Below are 25784 nucleotides of genomic sequence, written 5' to 3'. Positions count from 1 at the left end.
TATAAAAAGTTCATTATTCCTTGCCTTTGAAGACTTAGAACTATAATTTTTCAATTTCTGTTTCCTTCAAAGTTTGAGAAACTAGTGTGAGAGTTCATTCCTATAAAGAATTCCAATGAATTTTATATAAACCAGAAGAATGGATCAGTTGTCTGCTTTCACTGGGCTTTAATATATTTTAAGATACTGGGGCCCTTGTATACATGCAAATCTGTAGCTTATTAACTAGATTTTATTAAATGACATTGGTTTCCTTTTATGATGAATCATATCTAAAGAGTGTCCTGGGGTGGGTCCTGGATCAGCTTCAGTGCTTTTTGGCATGAGGTCAGGCTGAGATACTGTGAAGAGAACTTTGCATTTCCATAGCATTCGCATTTCTTACCTCTTCAGTCCCTCATCACTGTATTCTGAACACGTCTTGTCATCAAACTGAAAGAACTGGATACTCAGTTCAGTGGTTGGTGATGGTTCACCTAGATGCAACATTGCCAATCAATTTTCAGGCCTATTCAGGCTCCCCAGCCTGACTTCTTTTTCCTCAGCATTCAGCCTTCCCTGCTTATTCAGCCTTGACACATATTACATGGGTTTCCTCTCTCTCCTCACTTCACCCTTTATTCCTCCCCTTGGCCTCCCTTTCCTGCTTTACTCTCTATTTTCTTATAGCCTATATTTTAAGTGTAAGATTTGGGAGTCAGGGGCCACATCTATCTTCCTGCTCTCCCCCTGTCATCTAAACACATTACAGACAATAAATACAACATAAAATTGGAGGTAAAATCTGGAATAAAAGTAGTGAACACAGTGCCCATAACAGCTCTGAATTCCACAATATGAATGCCAAATCTTCAAATCAATTATGTGAAGATGAGATTGGGAATGTGAGTCTTTCAAATGAAATGAATGCAGACTTGAAGTGAAATGGGTTGTACTTAATTTGAGTTCCCTGCTCTTTAAGTACTTTCTTCCCCAAACATTTCAAGAAGCAGCAGGACCCTGAGACCCGGTCATTTTGGAAGATACAGTCTATCCATCTAACTCTGGCTAATTTAATGCCCCAGTTCTTTCTCTTAATTTTACAAGTAATGGCCAATGAATTTAGGAGCATAGACTCACATGAACAAGGGCAAAGTAAAGGCATTTTTGATAGGTGAAATTTATCTGTTAGGTACTACCTATATGAAAGGTATGTGGACCACAAGGAAAGTAACCTTAGGTCACAGGGTCTGAGATATAAGATGAAAACTTTAAGGTAAGTGGAAATACATATTGATTGCATGCAAAATATTAATATACTGTGGTGATTTTAACAATAAAACTTAAACCCATGGCAATAATTCCTCATAGCATAAATCATAACTATTTTAATGTCTGTATTACTAAAAAGAAGACAGAACATACTTATTAACTTTGTGTTTGATAATTTATTTATGCAAGTTAGAATGTTCAGGGTAGTTAAACTAACACTAGTCCTCAAAGGAATGAAATAGAACAAGCAATGTATAAACCATTAAATGAAGAAAACTGTAAGGACAAAAAGGCTGCTATAAAAGAGTAAAAAGCTGGATGAGGCACAGATGAGGCTTGATAAACAGAAAGAAGATAGTAATTCAGGCACATGTGTAGGTAGGATAGTCAAGAAGATTCCATCCAACAAACTAAATTCATTATTGGTTCCCTTCCAAAAGTATACAAAGCTAACAAGTCCCATGATGGAGAGAAGACACACTAGGCATACAGTAACCAACATTTTGGGATGCTTTTGTCGTCACTGAATAACTGATACTTTTATTAGAAGTGGATAGAATTTCTACATAATGATAAGTCTGACTTTACTTGGAGAAATACACTATTCTGATCATATGTGTGCCTGCATTTCAAAATATATGAAATAAAAGTTGATGGATTACAAGAAAAAAGAAAATACCAGATCAGTTTGTTTCCACAGTGAAGGATTTCTATCCTTTATCTGGTAAAGAACAGAGTTAACAAGATTTTTTTAAATATTGAAATTCACAAGGTACATGGACGTAAAGTCATACAACCTCATTAAGCTCACTGCTGGGAGGTACTGACCACATGTATGTCAGCTTGTTCCACAGAGGATTGTCAGCGCTGGAGTGTTTCCATGGGCTGAGCTTACTGGTCCCTCTGCGCTCTGTGGACCACCTAAAATGAAACAGAAAACAGAGGCAGAGTGTAGCAAGGTTGAATGCCACTCCAAACTACCAGTTGATGTCGGATATCCACTGCGTGATAGGAAAAGACTCACATTGAATTAAGATTCTCAGTCTAGCCATTTGCTATTTAAAGAACTCAAATGAAAGTAATTAAGAAATAAATGACTTGGGGGTTGGGGATTTAGCTCAGTGGTAGAGCACTTACCTAGCAAGCACAAGGCCCTGGGTTCGGTCCCCAGCTCAAAAAAAAAAAAAAAAAAGGAAAAAAAAAAAGAAATAAATGACTTAATTGTAAACAGAAAGAAACTGTTTAAATTGAGCCAAAGTTGGCAATTTCATAACAGAAAGAAAAAAAACACCAAGGCAAAAGACAAAATGTAAGAGTCGTTTACAGCGACAATGACATAAATAACCATACAAATATAGAAAAACCAGTGAAAACAGAAAAATTCAGGGAAACTCACAGATATGCAAAGAACTAAGATGCACACACTGACTGTGGGAGAATGTATGGCATCACCAGGAGGTTTCAAGCTATTGGGTGAATTTTAATTATGTATATATGTGTGTATGTTTACAGTACTGGGCCTAAATCCTCATCTCACATGTTAGACAAATCTGCAGTTTGTAATCTTTAAGCAATAAGTAAAATCACGGTAAGGTGATACACATTGGTAACCCCAGCACACAGGAGGCTGATGCAGGAGGGTCAAAAGCCCAGATTGGTCAAAAGCAAGATCCTGTCCTGAAAACCAACAATTAGTTAAAATAGTCTATCACTAAAATTAGTAAATGCAACTTATTACTACTTAAACACATTATAAACTGCTTACAGAGAATGTCTTTCTCAAAAATTTCTGAAGTGTTAGTAATATTTGTCACATATGAAAAAAATAAATATACCTCACATGGGTTGGTGCAAGACTAGTGATTTTTTAAATTTTGATCCTCAGAATCTATGTCAATGCTGGGCATGTAGCCCATGTCTCAAAGCAGAGCACAAACCCGGAGAAATAAGAGACAGATCCAGGATACTCCTCAGAAGCTCACAACCCAGCCAGCTTCTGTGTGTAAGTTTGGGTGTGGAATACACAGTATAGCAGCAAACAACAAGAGAGACCCCACTTCAAGTATAAGGGAGAACCAACACCCAAGGGCATCCTCTGACTTACACACACACACACACACACACACACACACACACACACACACACACACACTGAGGCATGTGTATGCCCTCACAGATGAACAAATATATACACTGTCCATACACACATATCCAAAATTAACAAACATAACATTCAAAAATCTTACATTTATTGTGATAAATCATACACACAAAAGTTCAAATTTTTACAATCTCAACAATATGATATAGTTTAAAAGCACAGTATCTTTCTCAAAATGCTATTTTACCAGTTGGAGACCAATAACTAGCTATTTGGTGTGCAGTTAAAATTATGTGTGTGAAAACTTATAGGACGTACCCACAATCACACTCAGAGAAAACGCATACTGCAAACAGCTGTTTGTGAATTAAATGGAGGAGTTGAAGAGATGGCTCAGCATTTAAGAGCACTGCTCTTCCTGAGGATCTAAGGTTGAGTCTTAGCACCCATGATTGCTTGCAACCATCTGTAACTCCAGTTCCGGAATCCAATGGCCTCCTCTGGCCTCCAAGGGCATCCTACACCTGCGGTGCACAGATGTCCAGGCAAGCAGAACACCCATACGCATGAAATAAAGTGAAACAAATCTTATCACAGAAAGATCTAGAGAAAGCAAACTAACAAAGCACTCTTTTAAATATGTTTTAATTTGAATTGTCCCATAGAGAATTGATGGGAGAAACTAATATTCAAATAAAACTAAAAATTTTATGAAGTAAAACTTCAGTAGAATGGTTGAAGAAATGTTTTTTTAATAAAAAATACAACTAAAAACATATCTCTCATTGTGACATAATCATTAATGATTTCTTAAATCCTCAAATTAGTTTTTAATGTAAGTTTTCTTTTAAATATATTAAATATTAAACATGAGAAATGATTATTTTTAAGAAAAACAGGAAAGTACATTTCTTATAATAAGTATAGAGTAATAAAATTACAACAAAAATAAAAAAATCAAACTAAACATTTACTATAGAAAAGATTAAAAGTGATGGGTATATGAATATTACTGATATGTAATTTTAAAAAATATTCAGGCTTGAAATATAGATATAGAATGTAGATAGCATGTACTTGCCCACATCATTTAACAGGTCATGGACGCGAGCATTTCTATGCTATATAAACATTTCAAACTAGGAAATAGAATAAACCAGTTAATTATTTCTATGACAAGTTGAAAACCTTCATAATAAATTCAGTCACTGTTTATTTAAGAAAAAATACATCAATGTTACTTATAATTAAAGATATAGCAACTCTTAAATCAATATAAATCAACAAAATATACTACTGTGGCAGGAGACTGATCACTGGAGATGAGCCAAATTGATCCTGGGAATAAAATTATGGACTGTTCTTAATTTAATTCATCACTAAAAATAAGTGTTACGGGAACAGTATAGAATCATATTTTTCAAGCAGAGATGGTGCTTTTTAGAGATCAGAAAGTTTCTAAGACTACTCGACCCTACCAAGACAGTATGTGATAACTATCTTACATCGGAGAGCTTGGGCTTTCCAGAAATCACACTGAAAGTTTACAGAGCACAGAAACCAAGAGATGGCAATGCTCCCAACCAAGCAAGAGTGTGAAGCAGAAAGCCCTCGGGATTCAGGGTCATGGTGGAATACAGCCCCCATCCCTCTGACATTTCCCTGCTTTCTTTGGTGGAGCCCTGTAGGAATTATCTGACCATTCTGAATTATCTTCCTACCACACTGATCCTGGAGTGTTAGCTATATAAAGAGAGTAGACATCCAATCACTTGGCAAGGAATATAAAGAGACATAGAGAATCCTTTCTTTGGACAATACATTCAAACCATCCAAGAGTTACGGAACAACCCTAGAAGGTAGTAAGCTCCTGCTACTGGAAGCTGGAGTGGCAAGAATATATTTGTGCTTATTTCACATCTATCTTATTTTGTTTTGGATACCTAACCATCTCCACAAACCTGCTTCTTTGAACACATTTTTTTTTGTGTGTGGCACTTTTATCCTCCATATGTCAAATCTCTCTGGGTCCAGAAGTAGGAAGCTTCTAGTTCTCACATCTCTTAGCTTTTTCTATGTTATTCTTCCACACATCCCTTCCCCAAATATTCCCAGATATTTAGCTGGTGAACTGTCCCAAATCATTGCATCTGTCATATTATTGTACTCCCAACCTTCTTGACAGGCTAACAGTTCCTTTTATACCCAGGCCAAGATCCACAGTCCATCAATGCAGCCACTCTCTTGATTTCATACTCAACCAATTGCCCTCATGGTATTTGAGCTACCAATACAACACAATGCATACTTTGGTGTTTTAGTTCCCACACCATGGAGAGTCTATACATAAATGCAAGCATACACATATTAAAGAACCCTGACTTGACAAGTCATAGTTGTAATACATACTACTTTTACTTTAAAGTTATTTTTATTTAATTAGCTTTATTATTGCCAATGGCAACTGCTGTCTTAAGTGTGGATTTTATTTCAGAACAGTAAAGAAATTATTGCAAAACATATGCTATGTAAACCGATAGAGACTCAGGCTGGTTCCCAAAGGCTGGCATGCAAATAGCTTAACATGTCACGTTAACACTTTTGTTTGCACTACTGCCTTATGCTCCTACTTCCTATAGCCACGAAGAATAGTGACAAACAGCACTCATCTCAAGTAGGCATCCACTTAGTAGAAAACATAGCTAAGGAGGTGTGTAAATGTGTTGATACATAGACAGAGACTAGGAGTTTGGCAGCCTGGTGAAGATATTTGAGAAAACAAAACTAGAACGTGTGGTTAAGGGGCATGGAATTTTGAGGAAAGAGTTTGTTATGGACCTAAGAAGAGAATCTAGAGCATTTGAAGTCTGAACTAAGGTACAGAAGCTTTAGTTAGTACTGTTGTTTACTCTGAGTGCCTCATGGCATTCGATTGGCAAACCAATGGGAGGGACAGTCATGACTGGAAAATAACTATCCATTGCCATGAAACCTAAAATTGCTCCTACACTGCAGAGGTGAAGGAACGAAACCCAAGCTCTGTAGGACCTTCTGTGTACAGACAAACAGCAAATAGATAACTGTAGCAAAGATAACCTGATAAGGTCAGTAAGTGGGCGGCTGGTACTTACCAAGGACAAAGTCATTATGAAAGTAGCCCACAGGTGTCAAAACATTGGCTCAAATATATTTTAAAGAAATGGAGAAAGGACATCAATGTTGACCCAATAAAGTCTGACGACTAATGGTAACAATGAGGGTTGAGGCTGGACTTGTTAACTGCCACATCTTTGCCTGACTCCAGGATTGGCCTGACTGAGTCAAGAAGCCGCAGTCTCCTCCTCTAGCCCACTATCCTAGAATCTCAGCAGTTTTTATTATATACACTTGGCCAATTATTGCAAAAAGCTCAAACATGGAGGCAGGGGTCATGGTCTACTGCTGGATCAAGGACGTCTGACAAATCTCAGGAGGAGAAGACTCTATAGGAAGCAGGTTTGTCTTCAGGCCATAAATATCCAGGAGTGTAGAATCAATGGTGGACAGTTTCTATACGTGCTGTCAATCCCCACACATAGAACAGAGAATGGCATTGCCATCCCGCTGAGCCTCACCCTGGGGGTGGAAGAGTTTTGCATGGGTCTGAGGCTAGAATACTTGGTATGGCCATGTTCATGTCAACAGTAAGCCATATTCACTCTGCACTTCAATCACTCAGATTTTCCTCTGCTCCCCACAGTCAATCTTTTTGAGTTACTTTTATGGTTATCCAATGAACACTATCACAAAAGTTATAGACCACCAGTCATATCTTTTCTTGAAGCAGCATTGAGGGCTCCTCTTATCCTGTGAGTTCTGGATATCCTTAGCAGCCCAAGTGAATATGAGGTGGGATGAATAGTGCTCAGTTTATGTGCCTTGGCAAACTCATGTGGCTTTGTATTGTTCTGTCTCTACAAGCTAAAGAGTGTGTCAAGACCACCATTGTGGTCATTGAACTTTCTAGCAGAGCCAAATTCCTCATTTGCTTTATGATACAGAACAAGGCATTGGTAGACACTTCTTGTACCCACCAGAACAGGTGCCAGAATGAGTTCCTTTCCTGGGGCTGGCCACCCATGCACAATTTGGGCCTGAGATAAAATATTGGCCTGTGAGGCATGAGCTATAGACTTATCATCATTAGCTAGGAAGATCTTGGAAGATGCAATAATATAATTCATGAGGGCAAGACAGTGACTTCTGTGGCAAACTTTAATCAGAAGTAGAAAACAAGAAGGAGCCACTAGGTAAAATCTCTCTTCTTCTTCACAAGACATGTGGATTATAAAAACCTAGATGGAAGGTGGACAGAATGAATTTACTTAGAAAACTACAGACAAAAGTATAACATACACTCTAGTACTTTATTCTTCCCTTCTTGGCTCAATTTTACTTTTTCTTTTCACTGATTCTGTACCTCCTAAAAACCTGTAAGCACAGGTCAAACCTTAGGTACAGTTCCAGTGAGATGACTCAGCAGGGAAAAGCATTGCCACCAAACTTACACACACACACACACACACACACACACACACACACACACACATACACAAGCAGTGATCCAGTCTCTTAGGGAGAAACCAAATATTTGCTCTGGGTATACAGGGAAGGTGTCTCATTGAGGACAAGATCTCACCAATCAAGATGGCAAACATGTAAACTGATTTGAAGAACTTTCACTTTAAAGGAGACGGTGGGAAAAGTTAGTTCTGCAAAGGTGTTCTGTTCAAAAGGAGCTGCCTAGAGCTCCTTCCTAGGGATGGACAGAATCTGATGCAGCAGTGATGAATCAGGGAGAGGCCATGTCTGCACAGGCATGCAGAAAGAAACCAAGTAGAGCTGTTGAGGCACATACCAATGGTTCTGAAAGAAGACTGAGGCTAGGCTGTGTAGGAGGGCTGGATTCCCTGAGAGAGGCCCTGGGAAGCCAGTGTGTAGAGATGTGAGAATGAAGCCCGAGCCTGGCTTCACAAGAGACTAACAGTGCTGACTACCAGAGGCCCTAGATGCCAGACACAGAATCACAGAACATGATACTTACCTTGCTGAGTTTTGATCTTGTTTCTGGTGGGATCTTTCTACTGTCCCATTCTTCCCTTCTGAAATCGGTTTGTTTATTCCGTAGCACTGTATATTGCAAGGATTTCATTTTAAATATTTTTGTTAGAGTTCACAGGGACTCACAGTTAAGAGATTGGGTTTCAGTAGACTTTGAAATTTTGAATAGTATTGGTTGTGGGATGTGAAGAATAAGGGGACTTGTGGACTTGTATAGAATGTACTTTGCTGTAGATGATGGCCATGAGCATATGGAGGCCACCGTAGATCGTATGGATTGGATGTTGAATGTCTCCCACAGATTAGTGAGTCTATGTATTTGGTCCCTTGCAAGTAGTGCTTGTTTCGGATGTTGTGGAAACATCCAGACATGGTCCTAAATGAAAAATATAGGATTACAGGAGCAGGTCTTGAAGACTGTCAGCCAGCTCCACATTTGGCCTCTCTACTTGTAGTCTATCACCATGATGCAACTAGCCACGTTTCTGCCACCGCTGTGTGACCTGGTCCTGACACTGTGCTGTCCCTGCCTGGGTGGACTGCTTTCCTCTAGAAAGTGAGTCAAAAATTCACTCCCTTCCACCACTTTCTGAATTGTTTATGTCATATAGTTTCATTCAAGCAAAGAGAGCATTGAGAAGTTCTATCTAATCTTCAAATGTGAAGACTCAAATACAGAACCTGTACTCCACATATGTAAGGCAGTTATATATTACATACATACTTGGATCTAACAACAACCAAAACCACTGCATAGCCGATTTCTGAAGTTTCTCAAGAAAGAAAGTGATTTATCATTCTGGTTATAGTGCCTCTGTGACTTCAACTCATTAGGGTGTCTTTAAAACGAGCCGGTCAAGTTCAGCATACACTGTTAAACATTCACACAGAGCAGACACCATTAGACTGTAGAGTTCTAGCGCAGCGTGAGCTTTTATGTAAAAGCAACAGACCTCTTAATATGCTGCATTATAAATGAAGCGCTGACAGACCCTTAGCTGTAATGGCACTAGCAGGCCCGGCTATAATGACAGTACATGTGCATAACATAAATTAGAACACAGCATCAGAAAGCTCTCCAATCCTTATTCTCGACAGCTAGCACTAGGTGGAGACAGCGTCTTGTGCAAAACTCACAACAGACTTTCCCTTGCCTGGAAAGCTTCTGGTTAACGGCTTCCATTCTTTCCTTCAGTGTAATGCAGGGCACTGCATTTCTAATCAATGCGTTATTTAAAACAAACACCCACGATGTAGAAGAACCAAGCTGAAAACACACAGGTAGGCACAAACTCCACACGGCAGCAAATGTATGAAGACCATTTTCCTAGCCGTGGCAAAATTCTACTTATAGTGCTTTGATGATTATCTTTTCCATCCATCAAAACATGACTGAAGTTTTAATATTCTCCCTTTTTTCTCTGAATCAAAAGCATGAGAAAATAGGGTTATTCCTATATTTTTGGTTGAATGGTATCTGCCCTCAGAAACCAAGTTCAGTATTGACTCTGATCATTCTAATTTGATCATTTTAGCCACGACACCAACATAATGCCCTATGGAATTCATCTGATGAAGAAATAGAAGGTGGTAACACTTTACATGATGTTTTCAGAGTCCAGTGTCTTTGGCAAAGCTACGATATTGTGGCCAACTATGGACATATGTGTGAGACTGCATACATCAAGATAGGAAGGTATTAGGCTCTCTTGGGATTTAGTTACAAACTAAAACAGACCAGAATGTACCCCAGTTGAAAGAATTTTCTCTCGATACTCTCTTGGGATACAGTAACATTTCTCAATGTAATGAAGTGCAATATATAATTTGAGTCTGATTTAGAAAACAGATATTCAAACTCCAACCCAAATCAGGAGCAGCTTACAAATGTGCATGCCAAATGTGGATTCACGTTCCATGACTCTTAAAGAAGTCATTTAACTTTTTGTTTGACACTAAGTCCTATTTATCTACTTAACTGATCACTTTACCATTTTTATTATCTAAGCTACTAGATTAGATCACACAGAATTTATCTGTAATTAAGGCAGAGGTGCACAGTTCCTCAAAAATAGTGAACAGTATGATTCCAGACAATGCAGTAATGCATTTAATGCACTGATATGGAGAATATTCATTTTATGAAACCAACATTAAGCACCCAAACTCTGAAGAAAAAAGAGAAACATATAAATTGTAGAAGAAATAGCAAGAATATCCCACTTCGATGAGATTTGAAAATAGCCCAACAATATCCCATTAATTTGAATGGTAAGAAGAATTCTAAGGTCCGAATCTTGTACAAAGGGAAGAAATTATTCAAAGAAGACACTCAAGCTGACCTTGAACCCCAACTAACTTAGAAGATTAGGTGCACAGCTGAAAACTTGAGTATTATTCTTCAGTCTTTTACCAGAACTGTATAGGAAGTATTTTAAGCTATATTTACTTTGCAATTTATTGACTATTAAAGACAAACACAATGATTTATGTTAGGAATTGTTTGGGAATAATTATTTTAAATAATTTATTCTGGCAGAAACAAGATCCTGAAGAATGCAGCATTTATTACTTTATGATTCTAAAGCTTAGAGATTACCATGATTTTTACATACCAAACATTGTTCTATTTTATTTTTGGAGTATTTTTTTTGGATAAAGTAACATACATAAGTTTTCTTTTACATTATGAAAATAACCACTTTAGGTTTGTCTTTGACATTACTTTGATAACTAGCGTAAGCAGAAGCCAGATTTTAGTATCAATTAAGAGGTAAGAATAATAGATAAAATATCGTCATGACCAACCTCAAAGCATTGGGAGGAATGAGAAGTTGTTTCAATTATGACACTGAAAATGATAATTATTTCAACATAACGTATCTGTCTTTATATTATATTTGATTAAAGATTATTGTGGTTATATTTATGTCATACATCAGGAGCTCATGTAGGCTTATTATGAGCTCATGTGGCTCATGGTAAGTGAGAGCATCATGCATGTATCAAGTCTAGGAAAAACAAATAGATACCAAGCCAGTCATAACATCTCTTGGAAGTTTGTTTTTTGAAAATGTCTTTTACCTGCTCTATGTTGCTTTTCTAGTTGGGTGAGTTTCCTGGCTATTTAGATTCTGGATCCATAGGAGTAATCTATATTCAGTTCTAAAACCCTATCATTATCTCCTGTACTCAGGGATTTCATCCTTGGTGTAAAAGCAACTTCTCTTTGCAGCTATGGTAAAGCCTCTACCAAGTGCAAGCTTTGTAAGAAAAATAAAATAAAATAAAATCTTGTTTTCTGAGTGCTTGTTTATGCTGGAACTTGCAGGAGATTCTAGGCTGCTGAATCTGCTTCCCATAGGATAGCTTTAGTTTGTCATATGTTTAATAGATAAACTCTCTGAAAGGTCCATATTTATTTTCTGCAAATAAGGGAGATGATATTGTATATTGATCCATAGCTCTCGTTTTGTGCCTAGGCTAGACATCACAGGAAATGCAAAGAATTTTGGAGTGGTTTAACCCTCAGGAAGGTTAGTTATTTATTTTTATATTTTTTATTTTCCATGTGCATGAATAGAATGTGGTGAATTGTGTGGCACACATGTTTATGTATGTACAGGGGAGTGTGCATCTGCACACGTTTACTGAGGCAAAAGGGGGACATGGGCTGGCCTGCCCTTTCACTCTCTGACTCCCTTATTCTTTTGAGACAGGGTCTTCAACCAGACCTGGAGCTAGGCTGTTGACCAGCAAGCCCTAACAATAATCCCCCTGCCTCCCTTTCTCCACCGTGCTGGGGATATAGCATGTGTGACCACACCCACCTTTTTATGAAGGAGCTAGAGATTTGAACTCGTGCTCCTGCAGCAAGTCTGCTATCCACTGAAACATTTTTTTTCTTTTTTTTTTTCGGAGCTGGGGACCGAACCCAGGGCCTTGCGCTTGCTAGGCAAGTGCTCTACCGCTTAACTAAATCCCCAACCCCCACTGAAACATTTCTATAGCCTCAACATCACAGCACTTTAAAAGGATGCTAAGAGTCTACACATGGAAAGATTTAAAAAAACATAATGTAAGACAAAATACAGGAAAAAATGACTTACAACAGTCATTACAACAAATGCCATGAAGGAAACTAGTAATATACTCCGTACAAAAAAAAAAAAAAAACTGGAGGAAGAAAAAGGTAGTTTCCTGCTGTCTGAAGTCTGGGGTTGGGGATCATTCTAAGACGGCTCTATTTGCATACCCAGAGAGTGTGGAGTGGTTTTTAACCATCGCTGCTCAGGATATGTCTAAAGGGCTTGGTAGGCATTAAGAAAAAGAGTGGTGGCTTTTTGAAAAAATATGTCTTGAGACATTTCTCCAGATATCTTTGAAAGTCTGTAGATATTATGTTGTCTGTTGGGTTCTCTGTCAGCCAAAGATCCCAGAAAATTGTTGGAAAAAAATGAGAAACTGAGAAGGAAAGAAGGCCACAGTAGTGGTCCCATGTCAATCAAAAACTATCTGTCTAAGGAGGAAAAAGATGGAGTCACAAAGATCTGAGGGGATGGGGAAGAATGAATGTTAATAGGAAATCTACACACATAATGAAGTAACAAGGGTCTTTTGTCTAAAGTTTGGTTTTGGCAATCACCAACCAACATGTGTTTAGCATCTGAATTAATAATGTAAAGGCTCAAGGAACTAAGGCAGTTTCTATTCTTGAGTAGTCCCAGTTTGCCAAAAGGGATGGACCAATGGAAGAAGTCCCAGGGTCAGCAGCACAGTAAGTGTAAGCACAATCTTCACACAGTTCTGCAGAGACATAATCAAAGGCTCACTGATTTCCTCCCAGGAGTTGAAAAGGTTAATGAAAAGAAAATGGGAAGTTAGTCCTCAGGTCTCAGAAGGGGGAATTGCTCAACTTTTTGCATAAGCATTGAATTTGTATTGAATACATAAATGACTATGAAACTATATTTAAAACCCAGTCAGAGAGGAATGGGAGAATGGCTCAGACAGTAAAGCATAAAGATCAGAGTTTGACGCCCCAAATGTATTAAAACAGCCCAACTCATGACACTTCCTTATAATCCTGTGCCAAAGAAGCACAGGAGGATGACAGGGGCTCTAGCCTAATTCCTGACCTCTACATCAGTGAGATTCTGTCTTAAAGGAGGTGACAGCACTCAAGAGAACATAACATCCAAGGTTATTTTTCTGTCCTACATATATTTACACACCTACTGAGTACACATGAACACACATACAAGTGTAAGAGATAAGCAAGGGGTTACCTGGAGGAATGGCTCAGTGGATAAAGCATTTGCTCTGCAAGTGTGATAATCAGGATTCAGATTCCTAGAACTCATAGACACTGGAGAGGTTTGGACGTCACTTGTAATACCAGGACCCAGCAAGCTAAGGTGGGGAATTCTCAGGGCAAGCTAGTTAGCCAAGGTTAGCTAGAGTCAGTGAATGCGTCAAGTTTGGTGAGAGATGCTGCTTCAACAAAACAAAGATAGAGAGTGATCCAAAGAAGTCCAGCTGCAACTCCAGATGTCTACACACATGCCACCCACATCCATCCACAGCCATGCTCCTATATAGACTCGAACACATGTACACAGACATGCATCCTATTCTCTCTCTCTCTCTCTCTCTCTCTCTCTCTCTCTCTCTCTCTCTCTCTCGCTCTCTCACGCACACACACACACAATGAACACATAAACTTAGCTGAGAATTGTGAGTTCCCATTCAATACATACTTACACATACACACACACAGAGACACACGAACACACACACACAAACATATATATATACATATATCGATATAATGTATAATATAATGTATATAATCATATATATATGTATATATGATAAGAGAATGCAAGAATCATACATTACCAAAGTATAGCAAAGGATTGTCCTGTGTGATAGGATTACAAGTCCTACTGCTGAAGATTTTTCTCAATATGAGTCTTAAAATACCGTCATTCCCAATCAGTTTCGTTATTCTCCAATAAATATGTACTTGTTTTACCAAGGACATTCTAGGATCTCCTTGGAATTATCATCTGTGACAGGTTCAATATGATCTCTCAAAACATATCCTCAGGAAATCCCTGATTTTTATGAATGTCATATGATGAAGTGAAGTTTAACCTTTCAGACATTTCTAAGGACCTTAAAGTGCAGAAATTATTCTGACTTAACTGGATTGACACTGCTTAAATATTAATATTTTAAAAAGAAAGATAAAGAAAGAGAATGTGGTGGTGCTTGCTTACAGTTCTAGCATCCTCAGAAAATTGGACATTGAACTGCCTGAGGATCCAGCTATACCTCTCTTGGGCATATACCCAAAAGATGCCCCAACATATAAAAAAGACACGTGCTCCACTATGTTCATTGCAGCCTTATTTATAATAGCCAGAAACTGGAAAGAACCCAGATGCCCTTCAACAGAGGAATGGATACAGAAAATGTGGTACATCTACACAATGGAATATTACTCAGCTATCAAAAACAATGACTTTATGAAATTCGTAGGCAAATGGTTGGAACTGGAAAATATCATCCTGAGTGAGCTAACCCATTCATAGAAAAACACACATGGTATGCACTCATTGATAAGTGGCTATTAGCTCAAATGCTTGAATTACCCTAGATGCCTAGAACAAATGAAACTCAAGTCGGATGATCAAAATGTGAATGCTTCACTCCTTCTTTAAAAGGGGGACAAGAATACCCTTGGCAGGGAAGAGAGAGGCAAAGATTAAAACAGACACAGAAGGAACACCCATTCAGAGCCTGCCCCACATGTGGCCCATACATATACAGCCATCCAATTAGACAAGATGGATGAAGCAAAGAAGTGCAGGCCGACAGGAGCCGGATGTAGATCTCTCCTGAGAGACACAGCCAGAATACAGCAAACACAGAGGGGAATGCCAGCAGCAAACACTGAACTGAGAATAGGACCCCCGTTGAAGGAATCAGAGAAAGAACTGGAAGATCTTGAAGGGGCTCGAGACCCCATATGTACAACAATGCCAAGCAACCAGAGCTTCCAGGGACTAAGCCACTACCCAAATACTATACATGGACTGACCCTGGACTCTGACCTCATAGGAAGCAATGAATATCCTAGTAAGAGCACCAGTGGAAGGGGAAGCCCTGGGTCCTGCTAAGACTGAACCCCCAGTGAACTAGATTGTTGGGGGGAGGGCGGCAATGGGGGGAGGATGGGGAGGGGAACACCCATAAGGAAGGGGAGGGGGGAGGGGGATGTTTGCCCGGAAACCGGGAAAGGGAATAACACTCGAAATGTATATAAGAAATACTCAAGTTAATAATAATAATAAAAAAGAAAGTAGAGACAGGAAGATTAGGAGTTCAAGGTCATCCTCAGCTACATAACAAGTTCTAGGACATTCTGAGCTACAATAATAGATGGTCTAGCAAGTAAGATATGCCCATTGCTTCAATAGAGGTATGATTCTCTCTTGACTGGGGTTGAGGTCTGCTCACATGAAGGCGCTCATGCATGGTATTGTAAATATAGCCTGAATCCACGACTAGGGAAGTCATAGGCCCTCAGAGAGAACCTATTGATCTTGCTTTGCTAATATTCATGTGTTAAAATCCCTTCTAAATAATTATGTTTATATGTACAGACTTTGTGCTGTTCTCAACCTTGGTCAAAGAAACTTCTTATTGCAGATGGTAATGAGTAATACAGACTATTATAACTCATCAAAATGCTGAGAGTAAGGGACTTAGAGTACTTAGTCACAGGTGGACTTCATGTCATCTCTTCAATCAATAGCTCAAGGAACATGGCAGAAAGAATCACTTGACTGAGAAGAGATGGGGCACTGTGAAAGGCTGGTCACTTAATATGACATGGCTGGCACACACTTACTCACCACAGTGATGGCTCCTCTTACAAGACCCCCACATATCAAGAAAGTTAAAAATTCTAGTGTATACATGGAGGAGCTCTGGATGGCCCACTCTAAACTCAGGAGCTAATGGCAGTTGATAGTTTTTGAGGACAGGACAGGCAGATGACCTCATGGATGATAGTACATACATGCACATAGGTGTGGAACTAATTGGGCTTATTGGGTCTTTAAAAGACATGAATGTGGAAGGGAGATCAGAGATATGTTGTTGGGAGAAGTAAGAGATGGGTATGTGCAAGACATGATGTATACATGTATGACATTTTCTTTCTTTTTTTTTCTTTATCGTTAATTTTTTTTTACAATCCAGACTTTATCCCGATCCTGGTCCATCCTCTGATTGTTTCACAACCCACACCTACTCCTCCTGCTCTATCTCCAAGAGGATGTCCCCAATGCCCCATTCCCACCAGAATATACCCATACCGTGGGGTCCCAAGTCTCTCTTCTCTGACTGAGTCCAGATCCAGCAGTCCTCTGCTGTTTATGTGTTGGGGGCCTCATATCAGCTGGTGGATGCTGCCTGGTTGGTGATCCAGTGTCTGAGAGATCCCGGGTATCCAGGTTAGTTGACAATGCTGGTCTTCCTACAGGGTCACTCTCCTCAGCCTCTTCCAGCTTTTCCCTAATTCAACCACAGGAGTCACCAACTTCTGTCCATTGGTTGGGTGTAAATATCTGCATCTGACTCTTTCAGCTGCTTGTTGGGCCTTTTGGAGGTCAGTCATGAGAGGTCCCTGTTTGTAAGCACACCACAGCCTCAGTAATGGTGTCATGGCTTTGGGCCTCCCCTTGAGCTGGATTCCAATTTGGGTCTATCACTGGACCCCTTTCCCTCAGGCTCTTCTCCAGTTTTGTTCCTCTCAAGTTTGCCTGTTTTGATTCTTTCTGTTGGCCCTCAGGACTTCAGTCCTGTCCCCCACACCAATACCTAATCATGTCACCTTTCCCACCCAGGTCCCTCCCTCACTCCCCTGTACTGTGATTGCTTTCTTCTCTCTTCCAAGTGAGACTGAGGCATTCTCACCTGAGCCCTTTAGCCTTCTTGAGATCTGTGGATTGTGTCCTGGGAATTCTGTACTTTTGCTAACATCCACTTATAAGTGAGAACATACCATGCATATGCTTTTGGGTCTGAGTTACCTCACTCAGGATGATATTTTCTAGTTCCATTCATTTGCCTGCAAAACTCATGATGTCCTTGTTCTTAATAGCTGAGTAGTTTTCCATTGTGTAAATGAACCACATTTTCTGTATCCATTCATCTGTTGTGGGACATCTGGGTTGTTTCCAGCTTCTGGCTATTATAAATAAGACTGCTATCGTGGAACACATGCCCCTATGGCATGGTAGGGTATCTTTTGGTTATATGCCTAAGCTTGGCATAGCTGGGTCTTCAGGTAGATCTGTTTCCAATTTTCTAGGAACCTCCAAATTGATTTCCAGAGTGGTTTTACCAGTTTGCAATCCCACCAGATGGAGGAGTGTTCCTCTTTCTCCATATCCTTGCCAACATCTGCTGTCACCGGAGTCTTTGATCTTAGCCATTCTGACTGGTGTGAGGTGGAATAGCAGGGTCATTTTGATTTGAATTTTCCTGATGACTAAAGACTTTAAACATTTCTTCAAGTGCTTCTCAGCCATTCAAGATTCCTTTGTTGTAAATTCTGTTAAGTTCTATATTTTTGATTGAGTTGTTTGATTTCTTGGCGGTTAGCTTCTTGAGTTTATATATTTTGGATATTAGCTCTTTATCCGATGCGGGGTTAGTGAAGACTTTTTCCCAATCTGTAGGTTAACTTTCCTGTTCAGAGGAAGGCAGGATTCAGACAGGGAAGCAGCTAGTAATACAGTGCAGTTGCTGTCTAGTATGGTGGCCAAACACAGCCATTGAAATGCAAAGCCGAATGGACTTGGATTAAACAGTAAATTTGTTCTTCAGTCAACTCCTCCTGTCTGTGGTACTTCACAGCACAGCAGAGTAGCACAGCACATGGACACAGCAAAGACCTAACTCCTGGCTAAGTCAGGGAGACTAATGGCAGAAGGTGGAAGTCTTGGAGGATGACCAACCTGAGCCAAGCGCCTTGGGATAGGATTGTTTGTGAGCTGGTGAAGATTAGGTTGCATTTTATAGAAATGCACTGAAGAATTTAAGAAGCAGTTGGATTGGGACCTGTTTGTCCTTACAACGGCTCTAATCCATGACTTGGGTCTGTTTGTGATTACTGTATGACTAAAATGTCAACAATTACTCACGAGACTTCTTTACTCAAAGTCCCTCTTCCTGGTTTTCTTGGTGGCAAATGTTTGGATGCTTCATGTCCTAACAGAATTGTAGTAAAGGATCATGGCTGGTCAACTCTAGCTGTAAATACAACTGATTCCTTCTTTTTTCCCATATCCTCCCATCTCCCCTCCACCCTACCCCATGTAATGTAATTATGCTGTTGCCTCCGTGTTCAGATCCTAAGACAGTTACCCTGGCAATCACTGAGAAAAAAAATGCTTTTCTCCCAAGGGCCTCAATATCAAATTATTCTCCAAACTAGATTGTAAGAGGAATCTTAAAATGAGGTAGGTATTTATTGTGGGGTACCTGACCCTTTAGCCTGTGTTAATGTATGAAATATTTAGGAAGTGTGTAATCTTGCACTTCTGAACCACCCTTCAAGCATGGTCGGATGTTGAGAAAGTACATGCTGAGGTAATATGTGACATGTCTGCTTTTTTCCTCATTGTCACAACTAAAGGTGGGCAGAGAACATGCTTGTTTACCAATGCCAGTTTCAGACAATCCTTTTGTTAGACCTGAAGATAATTTATTGTTTAGCTTATGTGGTCTAACACTTGAGGCCTAAGGAAACTTGTTGAGCTGGTTATAGGAAGAGCTGGAGTTAGGCTCGGCTCTCCCTATACACCCCAGCAAATTGTACTGCCCCACAGTTAAACATACTAAAAAGTGACTCACCAGTGACAGGTAAGACTATCACCAGTAAATGACTGCCAAGTGTACTTGATATCAGGATATAAGGTGAGCTTCTCTCTGGTTGGTCGGGAGCAGAGGAAGTCCTGAGTTAGTGAAGTGAATGTTGATTGTTGATATGATTACAGCCATGCTGCCAAGGACTCCAAGGCTTTAGACCAATGGGAAATTGGCAAAGTCATTTTTCCCATATGAGCTAGGCTCAGATGGGTGGCAAAGCTTCCCTCAGAGAATGTGAGCACTGCAAATGACCAGTGTGAACATAGCAAGTGCAGCCTCCTCTGCCTTGATGCCTGAGACGTTCTGTCTACCAAGACCTCCTACTGAGGCTAGCTAACCCTGAACCTGTGCAGTACCTAAGAAACATTCTGAGGTTCAATATTATAGCTGTAGTAGGTCCCACTTCATCAGAGTGTACACCCCACCTGACCCCAGCTCTACTGTATGCGCATCTGTCCTTTATTCCCTCACTACTTCTAGTCAGAGTTCCATGGTCAAGCTGAGTAGAGGATGGTTTGCTCTGAGAGGAGCTACAGTACTTCTCATGGCCTGGTGCCTTAATGCATCCTTTACATTTGTTTGCTAGTTCAATGCTTGCCCAGCACCCAAAACCTCAACAAACACTGCAAGCAATCCTCCACTTGTCACAGCCTGTTGATGTGGATCAGCCTATAGTAAATGCCTTCTGTTTCTGCTTTTGCCTTAAACTTTGTCTCAGTGTGTCCTCCATGCCTAGAACAATGTCTGCCATGGAGCCCAAACTCAACATGTATCTATAAACGCTGATCAATACTAACCATAAATCTAGGCAGCTGTGGTCCCGACCTTAACCCCTTGCTTTAATCAGTGGAATGAATGCAGGGAAGCAGGAGAAGTTATCTCCATGGAGTTTGTTTCTGTTTTCACTGTCTGGCCTGGCTGGGTGACCTTGGGTATGGTACACTTGGAGTGAGACTATTACTACTTTGTAGATTGTCATAAGGCCATCATTATTGTAAAGACATTAAGCAGTGTCTGGCTCATAATGAGCTGTCTTGAATAGCTGACTCCCAGTACTGAATATACATTGTTAAATAACAGTATATAACTCATGGCATTCATTATTATTAAAGATCAATTCATGGTCTGTATCCCTAACAGGCTTGGTCTCTAGGAGGCTGGTCAGTTTCAGTTTTAGGGAATGGTCACTGAACTAGTGAGCACAAAGCAATGCTGTCAAGGACAAGAGATTTCGAGCTTAGGAACATGTTTGTACAAGGTTGCCAGAGTTGGCTGAATTATGGAGTAGGAAATAAGTAGGAGGGCTTTAAAGGGGCAAGGGGAGACATTGGGTTCTCACATTCTCTCCCTTTCTAATTCTAGCATGCTCAACGCTTCAGTCATTTACAATGGATGCTCCACTCTAGCATAGCTCTCTATCACAGCTATAGCACTGTATGGAAAGTAGACTGAGAGCACCGAAGCAGCCAGCATGTAGGAGCCAAGGAGAGCTACCTGGAGTGCGTGAGTGTCCGCGCACGCGCGCGCACACACTGTGATATCAATAAACATATTTTATTTAACATTACAACAGCCTTGCTTTTACTCATTTTTACTGAATACTGTTTTTGGATTTTATAATTTTCCTGACTGCTATCATAAATTCTTGATTTAGAGAGACTGAAGTCACAGCTTAGATTCTCATGCAGGCCAACCGTAGAGCCCAGCCTTCCTCTTGTGTAGGTTCTGTGAATACTTTCTAACGCCAATGCGTGTACCACTTTGAGATGACTCCACGCCTTCTTCCAGGATGTGTTAAACTTCCATGCTCTTTGAACAAAAACTTCACACTTTAACCTCCCGACTTCAAAACGATCTTTGCATATACTCTTCAGAAGTGTCAGCAGCACATCAGGATGAACGCACTGTATCTAGTAAACTCCGTAAGCCTGACTCCTCTCTCACAGGAGTCCAACTCATTTGAAAGATAAGCATTTGTTTGAAAATTAATAGCAACATTCTTTTGTTTCATATTACACAGCTTTAAAGACCAAAGGAGCCTCAGGAATTAATTGTAGGCTTCTAATAAACACAATGATGTAATGACGTATTTAACATTATGGGTTTTTTGTTTGATTCCAAATAAATTGCAGATTTTTTTCTGGTGTGATACTAAAACAATTACCATTTTGCAAAAAGGATAATTAATCTGCAATTTTTTCACATTAGATCATATATCTCTAAAGAGTGCTCAGCTGCTGGGTTTTTAGCTTTCATTTTTTCCACTGATGTACCGCCCCATCAGTGCTGACATTTAAATGAGTGAGTATTCAACACAAATGTGATCATTTGTACAGCATCCAATGCAGCCCCATGCTGAGATGATTGCTTTTGGGAGCCGTCCTCGGGCTCTCAAATAGGGGGAAAAAGCCAGGCAAAATTTTATCAATTTACATTTTTCTGTGATTAATTTTTATGCAAATAAGGGCCCAACGTGCTCCCATCTCACCTGAATCATTCGGATCATCAAAGACAAATTGAGCATCACTTATTGAAAAAATAGGCTTTAAACTACAGCTGCGTTGGGAAATGCTGAGAGCGGGGCGTGAACTTCTCTGGTAAAACAGGAATAGATTAGAAATGCCATTTACGAGCATTCCCTACACGGACCCATAAATGTGGAACTTAACAAAGTCCATGACAATACGTCTCTGCTTTAAATAATCTCTGGTCCTTGTAAACATTCAACACGGGTAAGGGCGTTTTGAAGCAAGGTTTCCCAGGACTCTGCTATAATCCTAAGTAAGCAGGGGCTATTGACTGCCACATCGTCATCAACTTTCCACCTCGTATAGATGGATATGTACAGTGAGGATCAAAAGCTAGATGTGAAACATCTTAAGTTAGAGGATTTGCATTGTGGGCATTCTGTTGCACTAATTGATCAGCAATGTCAAGGCCATCCATTCTGATTCTAGGCCATCCCGTTCTCACACAAATAACAGACGTATCCGGCTCACGACTTGCATCCATTAAAATTATAAAAACCATATTCAATTTTAAATCTAATTATATTCTTTAGTTTCTGAACTAAAAATAAAGGTCCTTTCCATGCTCTCTGAAATGAAGTTAGCAGTGTGATTTATGCTTAAACACCAGTCCAGCTTACAAATGCTAACTCGGTCCTGAATGAGTTCAATTTGCTATTTTTAAGGGAAACTATTTATACTATATATCTTATCCCTTAAAAATGTGCTTAGAATTCTGTATATATTATTCAGTTATCGAAATCTCTCTCTCTCTCTCTCTCTCTCTCTCTCTCTCTCTCTCTCTCTTTCTCTCTCTGTCATGAAAATAATCACCAGAGCAGAAGTAAATTGTTGACAATTCTCTGAGAATGGAAACAGACCACAGGGGGTAAAAATCTGGTTATCTGAATGGGTGACATAATCGAAGGTTGAGGTAAGCTAAGGGAATCTCAACATAAACAGCGGTCTTATTTCCAAGCCAGATTCTCCTTTCTGTACAGTACTGGAGGAAGTCCAGTCTTCTCCACACTGCTGTGAGAAAAGTGCTGGACAAGAACAAGATTAGAATCTTAAAAGCTGTCCTGGGGAGTAAAATTACTGTGCAGGGTACAGGTGAGGAGGTAAAAGGAGCAAAAATAAATGGAGTTTATTCCATGGATTTTAGAGTTTATTTCACAAAGACAGAAATAAAGATATCTAAATCTATAGTTGCAGTCACTCCCTGAGAGAGGGCTGTGTGTGTGTGTGTGTGTGTGTGTGTGTGTGTGTGTGTGTGTGTGTGTGTGTGTGTGTGTGTGTGTATGCACTGAATAGCAACATTGGGCTCTTTCCCTCATCAATAAATGCACCATTCTCCAGCATAGACCAGGAAACCATTCTTTCAGTAGTCTCCCTTCAGAAATAACCTGGAAAAGATAAGTTATTTTGGTCCCAAAACGATTAATTTCCATCTGATGAGCAAACAATGAGCAAGAACAGGCAATTCCTATGACTCAGATCTATTCGGTCTGCTCTTGGGGTGAGCTGCTTTAAACCCACCAGCTCAGAACTCCATCTACCGTGATTCACGATTCAACCAGGAAAAGCAGCCATCATTCAGAACCCAGACAACTAATGTCACAAACAAATGTGGATGCCACATGACTCCATCCACAAAGACGCAGGTTCTGCTTGTGACTCTGGGCAGCAGCTGTTTGGTTAAAAGCAGGTCATCTGGCTTCCACACAGCTGTTTTCCTAATGTCCAGGATAACATCCAACGGGAAAAGGCAGTCTGTCTGTCACAGAACCAAATTGGCACCTCCCAAATGATGGGGAAGGTGCTCCCACATGTGCTACGTACATTTGGGGTCAGTGAGAGAAGGAGGAAAACTCGACAGAAAGGAACTCACAATCTCAGGCAAGGAATGTCATCGGTTCTGAAGGAAGAGCCTACCCTGCAGAGTTTCATGAGGCCTCAAAGCCATACACACTTGCCACTGCCAGGCCTCAGACAACACAGGACTCCTCTTCTCATTTTTGAGTCATCACTTCCTTAAAAAGTTTTCCCAAGGTTGGGCGCAAATCTCGAGTCTCTTGCTTCCTTAACTTCAATTGGAAACTGTGAACTACTGCTGTTCTCTGAAGAACCCATATCTCCACTGTGGCTCTTGAAGACAGACAGACTGACTAACTGACAGATTGACTGACTGACGGACTGAATGGAATATCTTGATGATGGCAGAAATGTGGAATGCTGCAGATGCAGAGCCAAAATTACCTTGGGCTGTCTTTAGTTGGCTTGATAACCATTTATTACCAAGCTCTCTGTTTGTGAGCATTGGGAAAACTTTTGAATTGCAGACCATTAACTCTCACCAATTTTAAATTTAAGACTATTATAGGCTAGTATCTGAAACTCCCCAGCTCCTATGAACCCTGACGACCAGATATACCCCCAATACACATAGTAAATGCATTGACTTAATGGTTTTCTATTGCTCTGTGAGCATCAATGTTCATGGAATATCTTCCACAATGAGCATATTATTGAAAGTGATTTGAATCCATGTTATTCCTGAGTCATGGTCACTTATATTTGGCTCAATATAAACTACCTATTTTTCTCTTTAGCACAAAACTCTTCTCCAGTTACTGTCATAAAACCATCATAAACTGCAGGATTGGGAAGTAAGATTCTTTTATAGGAGAATACAAGAGTTGGAAATGAGTATTTTTACTCATTTAGATATTTATGGAAAAGAGTGACCTTAAATAAGAGACAAAGACTTTACAACATTTCTGCATGCCCTCAAAAAGGCATAATGGTATTAAAATTATATGAGGTGATATAAAAAAATAAGACCTGGATAAATTAAGAAAAATTTCAAAGGTCAGATAGCAGATGATGTAAGTTTTACACATACGGACATCAGTCATTAGAGTATAAATCCCTTCTCCAAGCTAAAGTGTCTTATCAAAATAGAGGACAGGGAAAGGTCAACACATAGCAGAAAAGCCACACTATTAAATTATGTTACGAGACTAGAAAGAACATTCTATAAAGTGATTTATAAAATGTATAAAGCAGACTAACTTTCTGACAGTTTCTACATTCAAGAATGTAACATGGGAGCTCTTTCGGGGTGGGGGTTGAGAAATCAAATGCGTTGTATTGAACTGAGAAAACTCAAACAATGATGCCTTAAACCTGATTGGTTTATCCACAAATCTAGAGATTGTCAGTTCAAACTTGGCATGCCATTGACTCATCATGACTATAAATGTATCTTCATTTTTTCTAGCATTTCTTTTTCTTTTCCTTCTACACCATAGTCTCACCGTCACAAATTGGTGGCTGCAGTTCTAAGCATCATGCTCATTTTGCAGACAGCAGGACTGACAAGATGCAAATGTAAAAGAGTATTCACCTAATAGTTTAGTCAATACCTTTCAAATGCTCTTCTCGAAGATTTCACATAATGGGTCCCACTCTTTATGTCACAGGAAATCTATATCTGCAAAAGACACTGAAGCGGCTAGTAGTTTTGACTACACAGAATTCTAATCTTAAAGAGGAAAGAAGAAGAAATTTTGTAGACAATTAGTTCCCTCCAGGGAAAGAAAACATACACAAATATGTGCTTAGAGAGATAGAAATATAGGAAACTGTAAATATAAATTAACAGTTCTGTTAATAACCAGAACACATTGCACTGAATAATACTATCAGAATGGTCTGTCGGGGACAGGAGAAATGGCTCAGCAGTTATGCACGCTTACTGCTCTGCAGAGGACTCCTGTTTGGCTTCCAGCACACCTCTCATGGTTCATAGGTGTCTGTAACTCCAGTTCCAGAAGATTAGATGCCATTTTAGAACATCTGTGGGCTCCTGC

The 25784-nt window shown here is 39.7% G+C and overlaps 1 pseudogene across 1 annotated transcript in view; it reads right to left on the bottom strand.

The window, feature by feature from the left end:
* Dcdc1-ps1 (doublecortin domain containing 1, pseudogene 1) overlaps nt 1-25784 on the bottom strand; it is a 411937-nt pseudogene that overhangs the window by 81740 nt on the left and 304413 nt on the right. Inside the window, 1 exon segment of the transcript NR_175340.2 lies at nt 2080-2172. The product of NR_175340.2 is annotated as a doublecortin domain containing 1, pseudogene 1 (transcript).

This window comes from Rattus norvegicus, chromosome 3 (assembly GCF_021556685.1).
Source record: "Rattus norvegicus strain SHRSP/BbbUtx chromosome 3, alternate assembly SHRSP_T2T, whole genome shotgun sequence".
NCBI classification, from domain to species: Eukaryota; Metazoa; Chordata; class Mammalia; order Rodentia; family Muridae; genus Rattus; species Rattus norvegicus.
This window is presented reverse-complemented; position numbering and strand designations above follow the sequence as displayed.